Here is an 18,861-nt window from a genome sequence, read left to right as displayed (position 1 = left end):
TAAACTCACTCCCTGATGAAATGCTCTGTCTCTGGAAATTCTTTTCCAGACTGCCATGACAACCCCCACCCCTTGTAGTGGGTTAAATCTTCCCTTAAAAAAAAAAAGTTACATCCACCAGAACCTGTGAACGTGACCTTATTTGGAAAAAGGATCTTTGCCGATATAATTGATGTAAGGATCCCAAGATGAGATCAGCTTGGGAGAAGCTGGCCTCTAACCCCTAAGACAAGTGTCCCCATAAGAGGAGATGACAGGAGATTTGACAGGGGAACAGAGAAGCCACGTGAAGAGGGAGGCAGAGACTGGAGGAATGTAGCCAGGAGCCGAGGGACACCCAGAGCCCCAGAACTGGGGGACACAGAAGGGACCCTCCCCAGAGCCTTCCAAGGAAGCCCAGCTTGAGACGGCTCGACTGCAGACTTCTGGCCTCCGGCAGCACAAGCGAGTGTGCATTTCAGTCGTTTTAAGCCGCCCAGTCTGCAGTAATCCATTATAGCAGTGCAGGACACTGACACACCCTCCGTTCAGGCTCCCAGGGCGCCTGGCTCCCTACTCCAGGGCCCATGGCATTTATATGCTTATTACTGGCTTTTACACACAGCATATGAAAAAGCAGAGATATCAGTTTGCGGACAAAGCTCTGTCTCTAGTCAAAGCTATGGTTTTTCCAGTAGTCAAGAATGGATGTGAGAGGTGGGCTATAAAGAAAGCTGAGCGCAGAAGGATTGATGCTTTCGAACTGTGGTGTTGGAGAAGACTCTTGAGAGTCCCTTGCACAGCAAGGAGATCCAACCAGTCCATCCTAAAGGAAATCAACCCTGAATATACATGGGAAGGACTGATGCTGAAGCTCCAATACTTTGGTCACCTGATGCGATGAGCCAACTCATTGGAAAAGACCCTGATGCTGGAAAAGATTGAGGGCAAGAGGAGAAGGGGGCGACAGAGCATGAGATGCTTGGATGGCCTCAGTGACTCAGTGGATGTGAATTTGAGCTAACTCCAAGAGCTAGTGAAGGACAGGGAAGCCTGGTGTGCTGCAGTCCATGGGGTCGCAAAGAGTCGGACACGACTCAGCGACTGAACAAAACGACACACCTGACTGGACTGCAAGGTACCTGGGGGTGAGGACTGGTCTCATTCAGCTCTGTGTCCAGGTCAAGGAAGAAGGTGGGCACTAAGCGGGTCCACAGGATATTGCGACGTCCTCATGGTCTCCCCCTGTGTGTGTCGGCGTCCTAATCACCTTTTCATAGAAGGGCATCAGGCAGGTTGGGTTAAGCATCCCCCCAATGACCTCACTTTACGCTAATCACCACTTTAAAAGCCCTGTCTCCTATAGAGACCGGACATGTGGACACAGAGGGAGAAGAAGAGAGTGGGATGAACTGGGAGAGCAAAACAGGCATATACACACTATTGGGTGTAAAATAGCTTGCGGGAAGCTGTATAGCACGGGCAGCTCAGCTCAGTGCTCTGTGATGACCCAGAGCGGTGGGAGGGAGGCTTCAGAGGGAGGGATGGATGTATACATCCAGCGGATTCACTTCTCTGTGCAGCAGAAACTAACACAGCGTTGTAAATAACTATGCTGCTGCTGCTAAGTTGCTTCAGTCGTGTCCGACACTGTGTGACCCCATAGACGGCAGCCCACCACGCTCCCCCGTCCCTGGGACTCTCCAGGCAAGAACACTGGAGTGGGTTGCCATTTCCTTCTCCAATGCATGAAAGTGAAGTCGCTCAGTCGTGTCCGACTCCTGGCGACCCCATGGACTGCAGCCTACCAGGCTCCTCTGTCCATGGGATTTTCCAGGCAAGAGTACTGGAGTGGGTTGCCATTGCCTACTCCGGTAAAGTAACTATACTCCCATATAAAATATATTTTAAAAAAATAAAATTTTTTAAGCCCTGTCTCCAAATACAGTCATGCTCCCAAAGTACTGGGGGTTAGGACAGCAGCTTAGGAATTTGGGGGAGGAGGTGCGATTCCAGCCCACAACACCTCCACAGTTGCCCTCTACTGTTAGAACTTAACCTTGCTATTTGCTCTTCTTCCAGTTCGCTTCCTCTGCACTGGGACTGCCAGCTAGAATGTACACAGAGCATCTTCCTGCAAATCCAGAAAGACTGCAACCCCGGCAGAAAAAAATGGGCTAATGACCTAAACAGATAATGTACAGGAGGGAAGCCTTAAAGGAGGCGTTAGACAGACTGATGATCAAGGAGGTACAAATGAGAACCACCGAGAGGACTAGAAAGCTGGGATGGAGCCCGCGGGCTGGCAAAGGCTTCAGGCCACGCTTCGGGTGCCCGTAAGCCCCTGTGTGCCCCCCAGCCGCAGGAAGAATCGTGCTTCAGGATGCCCGTGTGCAGGATTGGTGGGTGGGGCGGGGGGCCAGGCATGCCTTATCTTGGATTCTCCAGGAGCAAACCTCACATCAGCCTTCCTGCAAACGTGATTATTAAGGAAGTGTTCCAGGAAACCCCAGTAAGTGACTGGAGAAGTAAGATTGGGAAAGGGAGGAGGTCGGTCAAGGGGGCAGCGCCAGGCAGAGGCCCAAGGAAGGTGGCCTTGGCTCAGGGCGGGGTCAGGAAACAATGGAGGTCACATTCCAGGAAGCTATTTATATCCCCCCATCCTGTCCTGCGAGGGGCACCGTCCCAGGCGCTGCCTGCCCACTGAGGGCAGTGCGCTGACAGAGCCACAGGTGCAGGCCATCAGGAAGCAAGAGCCTTGTGCGCTGTGACACCCAGGGATCCAGGGCTCTGGGCAGCGCACACAGGCATCTGCTGATGGCTGGAAGCTGGAGGCGGCTGACGTCCATCTGCTGTGGGAGAGGCGACGTGCGAAGAGGCAACGCGGGAAAGCCACAGAGCTAGGCAGCTGTTAGAGGCCGCAGATTAGCAAGTGTACATACAGTACGCCCTGCATCTTAAAACCGCCTACCCAGATAGCACCTAAGCACACTGAAAACTCGCATCTGAAAGCGGCCGCACAGCAACACAAAAGCACAGGGCAGAGTAACAAGACACACTCTGAACAGACTAGAGTGCCTCCCTGGGAAGGCACAGCGAGGAGGAACGGGAGATAAAGGAAATGAAGGAACATCAGACAAGCACGGGGGTTTCTGGAGGCCAGATGAGGGTGGGGTGGAAGGGTGTCATTATGGCAGACTTCTCTCCCCTCCTGAGGTCCAGGAAAACACAGACCAAACAAGCACAACACCCCAAACCCCTGCCTGGGGCAGTGAGCAGCCCACGCCCAGGCTGAATCCCTCATGAAGCCACACTGGGCAGGGAGCGGCCCAGCAAGCGGCTTTGGCCCTGCCTGGGGCCTTGAGAGCCCCTCCGTGCCAGCCGCCTCCAGCAGGCCAGGGATGAACCCGGACCAGCCCACGAGAGGAATAGCGTCAGCCCAGTCCAAGCTGGCTGTGAGGTGGCAGAGGCCCGATTCCTCCTGCCGGGGACCGGACGCAGCAGGCAGGAGACCTGCATGTATGGTCCTGCTCCCCCCACCAGCTGGACCAGACCCTTACTGGGGAAGTGGCTGTGGTGGGGTGAGGGGGCAGGGTGTTAGGCCATATCTAGTTCCTCCCACCACAGAGAGCAAAAACCTCAGGCAGATGTTTCTGGCTTCGTTTTTCTTAAACAAACACGTGTAGAGTCCTCACCAGATTCCAGGCATAGTTCTAAGCACTGTTACAGATGAGGAAACTGGCCCAGAGAGGTTAAGTAAGGTGCCCAAGGTCACACAGCTGGCTCAGCTCAGCAAGGTAGGTCCAATTCCTCGAGAGGAAGCTCCGAGCCTGCTTCCTCCAACCCCCACTTCCAACCCCCACTCTCTTTCTTTGTCCACTGCTTCGCCTCCCCAGAGCATTCCAGAATCCTCCGGGAGTTGCCCTGGTGGGATCTCAAAAACCCCCACAGATTCGGGGTGTGCGTTCTACACACGGAGCAAGACGAGACTCCAGGTCCCCAGGGTTGTCCTCCGAGCCCCTCTGCCTCTAGGTAACGGCCCTAATGGAAGCGCATCACAGCCCAGGGGTCACATCCCACGTGCCCAGGAAAAGCCCTTCAGAGGCGGGGCTCGTGCATGCATCCATCCTTCAGGGACCTGTGGAGTCTCCTGCCCCCTGGCCCTGGAGGGGAGGCCAGGGTGCTGCGAGCACGGCTCTTCTCACCCGGAACCCCCGCCCCCGCCCCTGAAGCCTGCACGGCCACTGTCACCTCTCCAGATTTACCGAGGGGACGCCCTAGGCCAGGCACCAGTGGGCGAAGGGGGACTTGCCTGCAGTCACACACCTGGTTAGTGGCAGGGCAGGGAGTTGAACCCTGGTCCTTAGGAATCCCCCCAGCTCCTCCAGCTGCCACCCACTGGTCTGTGTGCCCTGGGCTCAGGGGACACCAGGGCTGAGAGGCATTTGGGCAGCAGGTGTGGCCTTCTGCTTCGTCTCCATCCCCTGCTAGAGTCTGCAGAGGGCTCGCTCCCTTTCTGTCCGAGTCTGGTTCTCTCCCTGCTGGTTCCTCAGTCACCCTGTCCTGGCCTGGCTCCTTCTGTCTCGCCTTGTGCTTTTCCGACTCTGTCTGCCCTGTCTCTGTGTCTCCCTCTCCCTGCTCTTGCTTCTCAGTGCAGTCTCCCTGCCTTCTCTCTGTCTCCCTGTCCCCTCCCTCTCCCCTCATCTTCCCTCCACCTGTCCCCCCCAGAGGCCCAGCCACCCCTCACCTGTGAGCATCACTCACCTGTGTGCCAAGAACACCTAAACCGATGGCTGCCCCTCTCCCAGCCTGCTGCCTCCACTGTTGCCTCTCCAGCCCGGTCTAAGCTTCCTCCGGCGGCCCCCGGACCCAGGCCGAATGCAGGGGTTTGATTAGGGTCCGTGGGCGTGGGAGCCCAGCGGGGAAACTGGAAACCCTTCCCTCAGCATTTGGCCGGGCTCCTGTCCCCTCTCCCACCTCCCCCATGGCCCACCCCTACAGTCTGGGCTGGGCGGCCCTGGAAGCCTCTCCTCCAGCCTTCTCAGCCTCCCAAAGGCTCTTAGGAGCTGAGAGGGCCCCCAGAGGCATCCTGTTTTGTAGCTGGGAAAACGGGGGTCCGGGAGAGGAACTGAACCTCCCTAAGCCTCAAAGAAGAGGGCCTCAGCCTGTCTTGTGTGTGATGTATCCCAGAGCCTAGAAGTTTGCCTGGCGCCTGGAACATCTTCGCTGCTCCAAGCCCGTCCCCCCTTACGGCATAGATTTGCAAATGAAGGCATAGAGAGCTGAAGTGACTCTTACAGGCTCACACAGCCTTGCAGCGTCATCCCAGGGTTTGAACCAAGGACTCTCTGACCCCCCAACCTTGGCTCTTTCTACTTGCCAAGACCACAGCCTCAGCGAGCAGGTTTGAACCATAATGGGACCTTGCAGGCATGACTCTCCATCACAAATGTCTCTCCTTGGCAGTATCCACTCACCACCACCCAGGCCGGGCCCGCAGACTTTGGTCCTGTTATCTTGGCCTGCTGCCACAGTCCCCTGACCGGCCTCATCCTCCAGGGCAGAGCGAGGGGGTCTCCCAGCCCCCACAGACGGCTCTTGGAGATACCTCGGGGTTCCCATCCCTGGATCCGCAGGTCTGAGAGACGCAGGAACCGCGAAACCACATAGCGGCCGCGGCCGTTCCAGCCGCAGGACTGGCTGCCAGCACCCGGACAGAATTAGCCCTGTGTCGGGGGAAAATTTCCTCCCCGGTCCCACGCCCACACGCGGGAGCTCTGGCTGAGTCACTGCAGCGAGATGGAAGGAGCTGGCCCGCTAACAGGAGGCCCCGTTTTCTTTGGGTTTGGATGGGGCTGTGTTTAGATGGGCACGCTCTGCAGCGGTAGGCAAAAGCTTATGCCCTTGGACATGAGCGGTCCACTTGCCCAGAGGCCAGAGGCCCCAGGAAACCTCCAATGGCTGATGAGAGCACAGAAGCGGGAGACCCCCCAAATGTCTGCTGCACCACACGGCATCCCCCTTGTTAGAATGACCCATCCCTTCCCCGCAGTGTGCTCTGTCCCCCTGATCACTGCCCCCTGCTCTGTGCCCCCAGGCTGAGCTGTAGAAACACCGTCACTAGACTCCTTGCCCTCTGACCTCTAGCTGGGTTCATCCTTGAAGGCCCAGCTGGGGCTACAGGACAGGAAGAGGGCAAGTCAGGTGTCTATGGTCCCAGCGGCCTCCCTGCAGGGTCTCCATGAGTCAGTCCTGACTGCACAGCCTGGGTCCCAGGAACCAGTCCCTCCCCGACCTCCTGGCTAAAAGGGCAGGAGGGTCTCCTTGTATTCTCAGACCCGAAGTCCTGCCCATCCTTTATGCTTCTGATGAACATTTAGGCTAGGAAGGACTTAGAAAGGGTGGACAGCAAAACGCTCATCAAGACCCCGTGTGAGGGACTTCCCTTGTGGTCCAGCAGTGAAGAATCTGCCTTGCAATACAGGGGACACGGGTTTGATCCCTGGTCAGGGAATTAAGATCCACATGGCCAGGAGAGACTGAGCTCGCTCGTCACAACTACTGAGCCCATGGGCCACAACAGGAGGGTCCGTGGGCCACAACTAGAGGGCCCTTGTGCCACAACAAAGATGTTGTATGATACAATTAAGACCTGACGCAGTCAAACAAATCATTTTTTTTAAGTCCCCATTAAAAAAGACCCCGTTCGAGTGGGTCATCCATTTCCCTCTGAGACTCTGACCCAGAGTCCAGACTCTCAACACGCCCCCTCAAGACATTCCCATGTCTGTTTTCCTAAACAGCTCACAAATCCGACCATCGTTTCTGCCCACCTGGCCGACTGCTAGAGACCCCCCAACCAGCATGCCGCTTCCACTCTGGTTTCATTTTCTGCCTCTCAGCTGGAGCGATCCTGTCAAAATGCAAGCCGCATCACAGCTCTCCCCGACTTGAAAGCCCTCGGCGGCTCCGGCTTTGTTCTTTATCCTTGTTGCTTAGTCGCTAAGTCATGTCAAACTCTTTGCCACCCATGGACTGTACGTAGTCCGCCTCTCTCCTCTGTCCGTGAGACTTCCCAGGCAAGAATACTGAAGTGGGTTTCCATTTCCTTCCTCCAGGGGGTCTTCCCCACCGAGGGATCAGCCTGCATCTCCTGGGTCTCCTGCATCTCCTGGGTCTCCTGCATTGGCAAGCGGATTCTTTACCACTAGTGCCACCTGGGCAATGCTATTTTTTTCTGCAGACCTAACAGCTATTTCAGTCACGCAAGACCCCCAGCAGGAGCGCATGGATGTATGTCTCTCCTTCCAGGCCAGAAAGCCACTCCGGCCCCGACCATGGGTCCTGTGCACAAACTCAATGTGTTCTCCTGGACACTCAGCTTCCGTCCAAAGCTGTTGGGGAAATAGCCTGAGTCTCTCCCCTGGAAACACTGTCCCAGCCCCTGGAGGTGGCCTATACACAAGCTTTCTCCCGTGTTTGGAACCCCCTGGACTGGGAGGCGCGGCACCCCATTCGCTTAATCCCCTGAAGCCTTGAGTCCATTCATGTAAATAATCCCTGAGCTGTGCACACAGCGTGCGTATCTGGAAGGCAGCAGGCACAGGGGTGTTTGTGTGAACCAAGCAGGATGTGGTTGGAGGAGGCTGACAGCGGTGGTCGCCTTCTCCCCGAGCCAGGAGCTGGCCACGGCCATACCCTCAGTGTCCTGCTCACAGCGTGGGCTTGGAGCCCAGACACTGAGCGGCCCTGGGCGCTCTGGGAGTTTCCTGCCCCTGCCCCTGCTAGATCCAGGCCAGCACAGGCCATCTTTGGTCCTGCATCTAACACAGCTCCAGAGCAAGACTTCTTCTCCGAGTACCTTGAGACACGTGGAAGGAGGCAGGCGAGGGCCCAGTCCCCATCAACAGCGCCCCCACCTACTATGGGGGAGAAGGCAAGGCAGCCGGGCATCGGCCTCATCTGCCCCCACAGTCCTTCTTTGCTGCCCCTCCCTTTCTGCTGCTTCAAAAGCCTCACCAGGCCCTTGGAAGTCACCCCAGAGACCCAGCTGGATGTGCTGGTAAAGAGTCTTGGACCCTCAAACGCCAGGGTTAAATATTATTCATAATAGTCACCAAAGTATCAATATTTTATTGAGCACCTACCATGTGTGAATCTTCCCTGTAGCTCAGATGGTAAAGCATCTGCCTACAATGCAGGAGACCTGGGTTCAATCCCTGGGTCAGGAAGATCCTCTGGAGAAGGGAAAGGCAATCCACCCCGGTATTCTTGCCTGGAGAATCCCATGGACAGAGGAGCCTGGTGGGCTAAATTTCATGGGGTCACAAAGAGTTGGACACGACTGAACAGCTAACACTGCTATTGTATGTGCCAGGACACTGAGAAGCACCTTATGTGCATCATCTCACACAAACCCAGGGGGAGGGAGGTGGTTACTATGGCCATTTTAGAGCTGTGGAAGCTGAGGCCAGAGAGGTTAAGAGTCTTACTCAAGGCCACGTGGCTAGCAAGAGGAAGAGGTAGGATTTGAACCCAGATTAAGAACCCCAAGGCTCTCTCTTTTATACCTTACAAGATCTACTTGGCAAATGTCTTTAGATAAATCTCTGACCTTTTGGGGGCTTGGTTTCCCCAACTATAAAACAAGGAGGTTGGAGTTGATGGCGTCAAAGGCTCTCTTCCAGCTTTAAAATATGCTGTGGTTGAATGGACCAAGGGTCTGTCCCCAGCCTTGTGCCAGTAAAAAGACAGCATGGCTTGGCTCCATGCTGTGTGACCTCAGACAAGTTGCTTTACCTCTCTGAGCTATCACAAGGTTCCCAATAAAAAGTTCCTTTTCAGAAAATCCAAGGGGCTGGATGAAGCAATCTCTGTGGACCCCCTTGCAGATCTAAGATCTCTGGACCAGAAGTTCAAGGTGAAGTTACAAGCTTCTGCACCATCAAGACCTTGAGTCTGGGGTTCTTGCAGATTGTGATGATGTGGTCTCAGACTATCCCCCCAGCCCCTTCCCAGCTGCACAGTGGCTAAGAGCCCGTACTTGGGAGTCAGACAGACCAGGTTTAAAGGCCCTTCCTCGTTCAGTGACCATGGACACACCCCCTCTCTTCGAGTCTCAGTGTCCTCGTCAATAAGACCGGGCTGATATTACCACCTCCTTCCTAAGGTTACTGTGAAATGAAATGATGATGTGAATGGTACCTGGCACACAGCAGGTGCTCAGCAAATGTTTGTGTAGAGAAAGCAGGTGGTGACATGTCTGTGAGAGCCAGCAGCCTCACTGTTCGGTGGAGGAGAGAAAGCCAGGCTGAATATCCAGATTCGGAACCAAAGGAAAGAGCTGTGTTTTCCAGGAAACCCACGGGGCTCGAAAGTGAGCCCGGATGGGGTCTGGAAGCCGAGGAAGGCTGGGAGCCAGCCAGCGGTCGCTCCCAGGCTTCTCCACCCAGACCAGATGCCGCCTAGGGCCGGATGAGGAGACCATGGCTCCTGCCATGCCCGCCCCCTCTCAGCTCCGTTTCCCTTCCCGGTATACCCACATCCTCCACCAGAGCCTCTGAAAAGCATTTCTCAGCTTGAGTGTAGTCCCTCAGTTAAAACAAGCTTTGTCCCACCTCTGTCGACCCGGGGAGTTAAGGATAACAAGGAGCTGGCCCGGGCTATGTGGCCCATTCTCCAATCTCCCATTTCCAACCTGGGACCTAGAGACACTGAAGATGAAGGGAAATGACCCATATGAAGGACGTAGCCAAACACCCAGCCCCCCGTAGGGTCTCAAATGATGTTTGATTCCCCCTAATGCCCATTTAACAGATGAGAACACTGAGATTCAAACAAGTTTCATGGTCTTTCCCAAAGTTACCTGGAAAGTGAGCAATTGTTGTTCTGTCGCTCAGTCATGTCTGACTCTTTGCGACTCCATGGACTGCAGCATGCCAGGCTTCCCTGTGTTTACCATCTCCAGCAGCTTGCTCAAACTCATGTCCATTGAGTCAATGATTCCGTACGACCATCTCGTCCTCTGTCGCCCCCTTCTCCTCCTGCCCTCAGTCCTTCCCCGCATCAGGGTCTTTTCTAACGAGTCAACTCTTCGCATCAGGTGGCCAAAGTATGGGAGCTTCAGCTTCAGCGTGGTATAATCAGGATCTCCAGGCTGGACTTCAGGATTCTCTTCTCCTGGTTGTCCCTGGAATCGTGTTCTGTATCACTTAGAACCAGGTTTCGACTCCAGCTCCAACACTTAGAGGCTGTGTAACCTCTCTGAGTCTCAGGCCCTCATCCACAGCCTCTTTCTCTGGGAGTTGTGAGGATTCGATAAAACCAGGCTGGTGAAATGCTTGGCATCCTGCCTGCCCTGATCATGGCTGCCAACACTATTCATGTTAGTAGTTATTAATTTTATGGGAAAGAGGATTCACCTCGCAGTGATGAAATTGGAAAACACATTCCCACTCTCTCAGTGGGGTCCATTATTTTAGAGTCCGAGGGGAATTTGGCAGGGTGTGGCCTTCTCTGGAACTCTGGAGGCAGGATCAGAGGTCAGGGAAAGTTTCAGCCACTCAGTCCTATCTGACTCTTTGCGACCTCATGGACTGTAGCCTGCCAGGCTCCTCTGCCCATGGGGATTCTCCAGGCAAGAATACTGGAGTGGGTTCCCATGCCCTCCTCCAGGGGATCTTCCCAACCCAGGGATCGAACCCAGGTCTCCTGCCTTGCAGGCAGATTCTTTGCCATCTGAGCCACTAGGGATGTCAGGAAATGTTGGGTTAAACTGGAGATGCCGAGAGGCTGCAGCATCCGATCCTGGACCCTCTCCTGGCCTGCTCCCATATCCCATCTGCTTGTCCCTGAACAGCCCTGAGGCCCCCGCACATCTGGCCATCAGCGGCCCCTCCCGGGCTCCTTGCTGGCTGCCCAAAGGCCCCATTTGCTCCAGGCCATCTTGTTCCGGAGACTTCCTGCCTCTGGCCTGGAATGTTCTCCTCCACTGGCCCTGTCACAGAAGGAAGTGTGCGCAGCATGGGCCCAGGGGCTTCAGGAGTGCGGTTTGGCACCTTTGTCTGGGAGAGGTCAGAAAACAGAAGCCCGATTGGAGAGGGAGGAAGGGGGAGGGAAGGCAGGGCGGGGTCCCTTCCAGACAGGCTGACTCAAACCCTCCGGGAGGCTGAGAAACTTCCGACAAGATGGCCTTGATGTTGGGCTAACGGAAAGCTTGGAAGGCCAAGGATTCTTCCCTCAAGTTCTCTGATCCTCCTTTCTTCCTTCCTCCATCCTTTCAAGAATTATTTATTAAATGCCTATTGTGTCCCAGGCCCAGGGGCTACATCAGGGAACAAAACAGACACGCTGCTTCCCTGGAGGGGCTGGCATTCTCGAAGGTGTGGATCGTAAGAAAGGAGACAAGAAGTCTGGAGTCAGACTGCCTGGGTTTGAATCCCTGCCCTGACACTCACCAGCTGTGCGACTGTGGGCAAGTCACCACACCTCTCTGTGCCTCGGTTTCCTCATCTGAAAAATGGGGGTGATAGCTCTTCCCTCCCAGGGTTGCTCTAGGGATTAAATGAGTTTACGCTGGGCATGTTCAGAAGCTTGTCTGGTTTGTTGGAAGCACTATGTAAATGCTGGGAAAATGAAATGAATATAACAGGTGGTGACATACGCTGTGAACTAAAATATAAAGAGGAGTGGGGCATAGAGATGAGGGCGGATGCTACTTCAGGCAGAGTGTTCAGAGAAGGGCTCTGATAGAGATTACCTTTGAGCAGACTTGAAAACAGGGAGAGGAAGATATATCACTGTCTGATGGGAGAGCTCTTCAGACAGTGGGAAGGGCCAGTGCAAAGGCCCTGAGGCAGAAGCAGGTTTCACAGGTTCAGAAAAGAGCATGGCTCCATTCATTCAAGCATCCATTCAAAAGGCAGCTTGTGAATATACCTTCTAAGAGCCACACACCTTATTGGAGGCTGTGGGAGTCTATGCTCCACAGTAGGGGAGGTGGGTGCAGGAACACGGCACAGTGAGTGCTCTGAGATATCACCTAAAATCCAGCCTTGCAGCTAACTAGCCCTCCTGGGCCTACATCACAGACCGGATGGGGTTCTTGGCAACTTCCCTATAGTTTCCTTGACTCTGGGGCAATGAATCAGCTGCAGTTCACCACAGAGCCTGCCCAGGCTCTATTGTCGAAACAAGAGCAATCTGGTGGGAGAAAGATGAACCAAGTCATTCTCACTTTCAGCTTTCATGGGACAGCGTGGATTCTTTGTAGAAGCGGAGAATGTTCCGAAGTTAGTCAATCATGCCTCCTGCCTGACCCTGTTGCTGGCTGAGTCTGTGGCCCTGGCTCTGTACAAAGCAAAGGGAAGGTGACCAGAGAAAGCAGGGGAGGCTTCTTGGAGGAGGTAACATTTTAGTTGAGACTTGGAGGGTATGAGCCTTTTCTTAATGGAGTGGTGGGGAGACAAGGCACCTTTGCAGAGGAAACTGCAAAGGTACAGCTGGGTAATGTGAGATTAGAGAGTGGGGGCGGGGGGGGGGCAGGGATTTTGCAGGGAGGGCAGGAGATATGGCTGAGAAAAGAAGAGGGGTCAGATTATAAGACCTCCTGCAAGTCACCAAATTTATCCCGTGGGTAATAGGGGGTATGGGTGGATTTTAAGCAGAAAGGTGTCCATTTTTCTAAAACGACCCCAGCTCTAACCCACGTGACTGATATGGGGACTGCCTTGGAAGAGGAGAGACTGGAGGCAAGAGGCTAGCAAAGGGCCTGATGAGCTGACTGAAAATCCTCCAGCTCCAGGTCTACCCAGAAGCAGCAGTCTTTGGAGACTCCAGAAATCAAGGGCCCCCCTCACAGAGTCGGGGAGTATGGCAATCTCCCCATTTTCTTGAGGAATTCTTCCTCAGCTCACATGGGCACATTTGCCTCAAAAGCTGTTTCCATGGCAACCGCCAATGCTCCAAGAAAAATCTTGGAATAGCAGAGAAGTGGGGACAGGATACACTGAGATGAGTCTTCACAGGAAAAGCCAGGTCACACTGGCCAGTCGCAGGGGCTGAGACTCAACCCCTGCCCCCAGAATCCCTAATGCCATGGATGAATCTGGTCACCATGACAACACTGATTCCCCATCCTTGGGCAATGCCAAGGAGCAATCAGAGCATACAAGGTATGTTCATGCTGGGATGCCAGTGGGAGGCAGTAAGTCCAGGAACATGGGTGTAGACGAAAGAGCAGACTCTGGGGTCTGATTTTTGGATTCAGAAAGGCATCCTCCACCCAAAACCGGTGTCTAGTAAACCCTGCTGCTGGGCCTTGAAGTCCATCACTGGAGTTCTATTTTTAACTCCCCCACAATTAACTACAGTAAAAGTAATAATGGCCTGGGGGCTGACACCCCTCCCCTCCCACCCACCCCCCACCACCTACCTGTCATTCACTGGCTCAGGTTGGTTCAGGGCTGGGTTGTGGGTGTGGAGAGAGGCAGGGAGAGAATGGTTTATGCTAAATGACAGGTTAATGGGACCTCCCAAGGATACAACTTGACCCCCCTCCCCATCTTCCACTCCAGCAAACCTGAGGAATACACTGAGTGCACAGCTTAGAGCTCAAACTGACACAACCTCCCATCCTGTCCCTGTCTTGCTGTATGATTTTAGGCAAGCATTTTCCCTGTCTGGTCAGGCCAAACAACCAGCCCATCAAACTCAAGCTGTCACGGAGGCCGAATGGTGGAGGGGCTGAGTGCCCAGCTCAGGAGTCATGTTGCCTGGATTTAATCTTAGCTGGGGACCAGGGGAGAATCATTTACTTGCCTTGTGCCTTGGTTTCCCCATCTGCAAAGTGGGAGAAAATGAAGTGACTTCTCTTGCACTGCAGTATTCTGGGATTAAATAACTAGACTTATGGAGAGTGCTTACATAGATCCTGGCTCTTGTTATCTCACTCCTGATGAAAACAAGGCCACAAGCGTGTACACGGGAGGCACGTGTGTGTGTGATCCTGAGGTTCCCGGGCTCCGGGCAGGGGAGGTCAAGGGGAAAAGGCAGCCCAGATCGGGAGGCCAGGTGGAGATAAGCGGCGGAGAGAGGAAGGGAGGGTCCCTGGGTGTGAGCACTGGACTCTGTTCCCTTTGGGCAGCCAGAGGGAGGTCAGTGACCTGCACGCACCCACCCAGGACAGGGCTGCAGGGTTCATGGGAAGCTGAGAGGGGCCGAACTCAGCACCCACATCCTTCCAAGACAACTTCTCTCTGTGCCCCAGGAGCCCAGTGCCCCAAGCGTGGTGTTCATGGCCTCCAGGCCTTTGCTCTTGTGAGTCCCTCTGCTGGGGGTGCCCTTCTCCTTTCCTCTCACTCCTCCCAGCCTCAGTACCCCCTCTACACAAAGGCAGGCAGAGCAGCCGGCAAAGAGGTGAGAAGACAGGGAATGATGGTGCTGACACGCACCCGGCGCGCCTGGCTGGACACTCGCCTTCCTTATCTCCCTATCCTCATCCCCACCCAGGTGGGAATGCTTATCATCCTCACTCAGCAGGTGCTGAAACTCAGGCTCTGAAAGGAACCAGATCAGGGTCACCAGGCAGCCCAGGTGGAGGCAGGACTTGAACTTGGATCTGTGGGCCTGCAGAGCCCGTGCTCCAGGGCACTCCAGCTGCAACCCACACAGCTGTTTAAGATGTTCCCCTGTCCTTATCACAGCGCTTCCAAGCCCCCTGCGTGGGCTGCCAGGCCTGCAAGGCTGTGACAAGTATCCTGCATCCATTCCTCTCTTGGGTCTTTCTGACATCCTTGGGTGCTGTCCTGGGGTGGGAGGAGCCAAAACCACCCTGAGGCTGGGGTAGGGGGTGGTGATAACATTAACCCTTACTTGTCAGGCACCAACTGCATACCCAGTATCTCCACTCAGAGCAAATCTTCAAGGTGGGCATTTTTGTTCCCGTTTGGCAGATGTGGAAACTGAGGCACAGAAAGGAATGCCCAAGATCTCACACTTAGGAAGAGGCAGAGGTGAGATCTGATCCTGGGCTGTTCTGATGCCCACATCTTCAATCACTGTGACTCTGTGACCGCCCTTGGTGGCTGGGGGCTCCGCTGTGTGCAAGGCTCTTTGTTCGTGCACCTACTGACTCCCCCTGCCCCATGCACAGGGCAGGCAGGGCAGCAGTGTCTCACATATCCACAACCCCGCCTGAAAGAGCCCTCAGGCACCCTTCACAGCCACGTCTAGTCAAATGCAGTTGCCACCCACCATGCTCCAGGGCAGGTAGGGGGCTGCAGAAGCCTGTCCAGCAGGGAGGACCACTGAGAGATCCTGGAGCCCCGAGCCGCCCAGGCTGCCAGCACCCGATGCAGGGCCCCCAGGGCACTCAGGCAGGCTCTGGCCCCTTGGAATAGCCTGGCTCCAGCCCAGCCAGCTGACGGAAGGGCTGGTCTTGGTGAAGTAGTTAACATACACGGTCCCACCCTGTTCCCAGGCTCGAGGAGGGGGTGGGGAGGGAAGGGGAGGAGGAAGGACAGGCTGCCCCCAACCCTGACCCCATCGCTGTGCCGTCACCTCTTCCCAAGGAGAAACTCAACCCTAACCCAGAAAGGGTGTCCCTGGGAATATTGCTTCCCACCCTCAACAGGAAAAGACAGACAGCTGAAGTCCAGAGGAAATTCCAGAATCCTATAAGCCATTGCTGGAGAGGCTAGAGCATCAAGGGGTGCCACCCCCACGTTACAGACAAAGGAGAGCATCCTGGAGCCAAGGAGAGCTTAAGCCTTACACAGCTGCAGCAAAGTGTACCAGGGCCAACTGGGCCCCTGAGATCTTGGGTCATGACTCAGTTTGTTCATCTGTGGAGTGGGCCAATGCAAAGTTTTCATGGGATCACACATACAGGGTGTACAGGTTGACCAGTCATCCCAGTTTGAGGGTGTCCTGAGAAATGGGACTTGTGGTGCTAAAACCAGAACATTCCAGGCAAATCAGGACGAGTAGGTGGCCCAACCTATATAAAAATCCTGGCTCCAACAAACAAACCCCGTGTCTGTAATGTTTAAAGAAAGTGACTACTTCTGGAGCCAGATAACGTTGCATTTGTATTCTGGCTCTGCCATCATTAAAAAAAGAAAAGAAAAGAAAACAAACTTTGTTTTAGGTTTTCGTTCGATTAAATTTCACAGATCTTTGCCAGGCACCATGCTAGGTGTGGGGATGCTATAGAGAGAAGCGTGGGCGAAAACTGGTGCCTGCTGGAGCTTAGAAAAATGCCAAACATCATCACACAGGCAGCGGGAAGCGGAACCCTCTTGGTAAGTCAGTTGGTTTCTGAGACTTGCTTTTACCTTGAAATGGGGGACCCTCCAACTTAAGACCTCCCCTCGGGAGTCACTTGGCCCTTGAGTTCATCGCTCAGAACCAAATCAACAGAAAAAAAAAAAATCTCTCCCTGGGTTCTGCTACTTTCCAGAGAAGGTCTCCTCTCTCTCTCCTCCCAAACCTCCACAGTAGAACTTCTAGAAAAACCCACCAAGTCATTAGAAAGTTCTTCCTTTTTTTTTTACTAAACTGAACTCCAGCAACCTACCACATTCCCCTCAAGCCTGGTTCAGCCCCCTAGAGTCACACAGGATAAGCCGCCACCTCCTTTCCCTGGCCGTGGCCACTTCCTCACTGTAACCTTGACCAGCACTTCCTCTGGACCGTTCTTAACCCCTTACCTGCTGACCCCGACTGACAGGAATGGCTGTTTCCCCCGGGGCCAGAGAGGGGGGGTGCTCCACAGGCTGTTTGGACTTGCAGGCTTTTTTTTTTTTTTTCCAATTATGTGTTTGCTTGTGTCCCGGCTTATGTACTTGATCCAGAAGGGCTGGGGGTCAGAGGTGAAGCTCCACAGAGGCTCACGTATCCAAGGGAACGTGAATTAAGAGTGAGAGGGAAAGGAGGAAGGGAAATGTGGGTGGAGACAGAGAACGGAGCCAGGGCTGAGGAGAAAAATGCAGACGATAAGTAATGTCCTAAATACTTAGTCTGGGTGGGCCACACAGCAGGCGCACCAGATTCCTAGCCTGGAAAAGCAAAATCTGTTACAGGAGTCACGTGCCCCTTGGCTTAAAACAAACCCATGCTGGGGGAAAGTGAAACCTTCGGGGACCAGGAGCAGAAGGAACTTTGTCCAGGGGACGCGGCAGGATGCATACAGGTCAGCATCCTTGGTGACGAGCTGATGGTGGATGCAGCCTTGAGGTTCTGGCTGCCTGAAGCTTCCAAACCAGCTGCCTGAATGCAGCGGCCCTTCCTGTAGGCTGGCAGCTCTGTCCCCAAAGGCCGTTAGCAGGAGCTGCTTTCCCCAGACGTGCCAAGAAAGCAGTGACTATTTGCTTTCGTCTAGACACCCAGGGTTATGCACTGCCTGCCTCATGTGAAGAAATTTCTAGAATGTCTGGGAAAGGGCCTGAACTATGGGGCCCTCGAGGCATTCTCCCTGATGCCATTTCTCTGATGTTTTGATACTCTTAGCACGGCAGTGTGAGTTGCTCAGTCGTGTCCGACTCTTTGCAACCCCATGGACTGTAGCCCACCAGGTTCCTCTGTACATGGGATTCTCCAGGCAAGAATACTGGAGTGGGTTGCCATTCCCTTCTCCAGGGGATCTTCCTGACCCAGGGATCGAACCCCAGGCTCCCTCACTGCAGGCAGATTCTTTACCATCTGAACCACCAGGGAAGCCCAGCAGGACATTATTTTCTATGACAAAGACTAAACCCAACCATGCTCTTCACCAGTCGGGAATAGGCCTGGGACGTCATGGCATGCACTGCCCCGGGCTTGCCTGTCTGTTACCCTGATCTGTAGAAAGAGGATTCTGGCAAGGACACCCGCAACCCCTAAGAGCACAGCTTTTCAGTCATTACTTTCTGCAGAGGAACTCTGTGTCCATTGGCTATCAGCCCATGAGGACACATTTCCCTTCTGCCAACACTTCATCGAGGGGTCAGGCATTCAAGGAGTCTCTTGGAATGAGATGGCCAGTGCGCTGTGAGACATTGGCGGGACCACCCAAGGCCACCAGGGAGCACCAGGAGCATGTCTTAGCCACTAGGATGCTGTGATGCTAGAAAGAGGAGTGGATCCTACATAAGCCTCGAACAGGACCCTCTAGGGCTACATTCAAGTGGACCACAACGAACCTTCTCCTTGCGACATCGAGGAAGCTGGAGTCAGGTAGAGGAGCTAATGTACAATATTACAAGAAATCCACAGACATTAGTGTTTATAATCCTACTTCATAACAGCACTTGCTATTAGCCTAATGGGCATCCCTGCACAATTCTAATTTGGCTTTTCTAATAGAAATTTTTGACTAGGCAATGTGACTCCATCTAATTGATGACATTCAAAAGTATCTAAAATTATAAAAAGATAAGAATGCAAATCCTCATTCCTTACCTACCACCATCCACCCAGTCCCCACAGCACCCAAATCCTATTATTAGTGTCTTATGTTTCCTTTCAGAGTGTGTGTGTGTGCATGTTAATTGCTCAGTCGTGTCCAACTCTTTGAGACCCCATAGACTATAGCCTGCCAGGCTTCTCTGTCCATGGGATTCTCCAGGCAAGAATATTGAAATGGGTTGCCATTCCCTTCCCAGTGGATCTTCCCGACCCAGGGATTGAACCTTGTTCTCCTGCATTGCAGGCAGATTCTTTACCATCTGAGCCCATTCAGAGTATCTTTAAACAAAAACAAACATATATCCTGAGTGCTTCCCTGTTTTGCACTAAAGTTGGTCTGTTACACACTACTTGTCATCTCGTCCTTTTTACCCAGCAATGTACCTTGGAGATGATTTTCTATCAGTATGTAAAAAGTACCCACCCTTTTTCATGGCT

At 53.9% G+C, this 18,861-nt stretch overlaps 1 protein-coding gene across 7 annotated transcripts in view; it reads right to left on the bottom strand.

The window, feature by feature from the left end:
* CMKLR1 (chemerin chemokine-like receptor 1) overlaps positions 1–18,861 on the bottom strand; it is a 44,872-nt gene that overhangs the window by 9,470 nt on the left and 16,541 nt on the right. The window contains exon 1 of one of the 7 annotated variants that reach the window (XM_061385167.1): positions 5,588–5,998. The exons of the other annotated variants lie outside the window; for them this stretch is intronic. The gene's annotated coding sequence lies outside the window, so the exon portion shown is untranslated. Of the gene's footprint in view, positions 1–5,587; positions 5,999–18,861 lie in introns of those variants that run through there. 7 annotated transcript variants of the gene reach the window in all.

Source organism: Bos javanicus, chromosome 17 (assembly GCF_032452875.1).
Source record: "Bos javanicus breed banteng chromosome 17, ARS-OSU_banteng_1.0, whole genome shotgun sequence".
NCBI classification, from domain to species: Eukaryota; Metazoa; Chordata; class Mammalia; order Artiodactyla; family Bovidae; genus Bos; species Bos javanicus.
Note: the sequence above shows the minus strand (reverse complement) of the source record. Positions and strands in the feature narration are given on the sequence as shown.